The sequence below is a fragment of the Octopus bimaculoides genome, chromosome 29, assembly GCF_001194135.2.
Source record: "Octopus bimaculoides isolate UCB-OBI-ISO-001 chromosome 29, ASM119413v2, whole genome shotgun sequence".
Taxonomy (NCBI): Eukaryota; Metazoa; Mollusca; class Cephalopoda; order Octopoda; family Octopodidae; genus Octopus; species Octopus bimaculoides.
This window is the reverse complement of record NC_069009.1, coordinates 8,367,043-8,367,946: the sequence shown is the minus strand read 5'-3', so window position 1 is coordinate 8,367,946 and position 904 is coordinate 8,367,043. Positions and strand designations below refer to the sequence as shown.

The 904-nt window shown below is 31.1% G+C and overlaps 1 protein-coding gene across 1 annotated transcript in view; it reads left to right on the top strand.

Moving 5' to 3' along the window:
- LOC106877232 (kinetochore protein Nuf2-B) overlaps window positions 1-904 on the top strand; it is a 24,377-nt gene that overhangs the window by 1,501 nt on the left and 21,972 nt on the right. The window lies entirely within an intron of this gene.

The window sequence follows — 904 nt, the reverse complement described above, 5'->3', positions numbered from 1 at the left end:
AAATAGGATTAATGTAATGTAATGTAATATAAAGCTGAAGCAAATTAACACCAAATATACGGTGCGTGTGTTTTTATTGGCTAAACTGGCAATATGACCATCCCCAAATACAACAACATATATATATATATATATATATATATATATATATCTCATTATGTCATATATATTACTTTTTATAAAATATAATAAAATAGATTATTTATATATGTTTATCCATAGGCGTAGTTGTGGCTGTATGGTAAGAAGCTTCCTTTCCAACCACATGGTTCTGGGTTCAGTCCAAATGTGTGGCACCTTGGGCAAGTGTCTTGTACTATAGTCTTGGGCCAGCCTTGTAAGTGGATGTTTACCACTTCCTCAGAGATCAGTTACTCATTTTTCTGAGAGGGTAGTAGCTTATAACTGTTTATACTATACACAACCTTGGATAAAACTAAGTTGGTCTTCCCTAGTTGGGATAATATTACCTTCATTGGCTATGGAAATTACTTAATAGCTGTAAAATATGATAAGATTAATTAGGTTTATATCTTTTAATGGACACATAGAGGCAGAAAAATATAGTTTAACTACATTACCTACTTTTCACAGTAGGGCTAAAAATGTGTGTTTGCTTCACTTATCCATATGTGTATGTATGTGTGGAGAGAGAGAAAAAAAAAGAAACACAAAATTATTGCCAACCTGCAGAGCTGGGTGGGGTTTTTTTTTTTTCCCAAAATTTTAAAATTAGTCATTATATAATAACTAGTTTTAAAGAGCTGAAATTCCTCAAAGCTGACATGAGCCTCAGATTGCTTTTTGAACAAGTTTTATTATTGTCTTCAACAACTATCAAGCTTTAATACCAAAGCAATACTAAATTTTTATACATATAATTATGTATGTATGTATGTGTGTG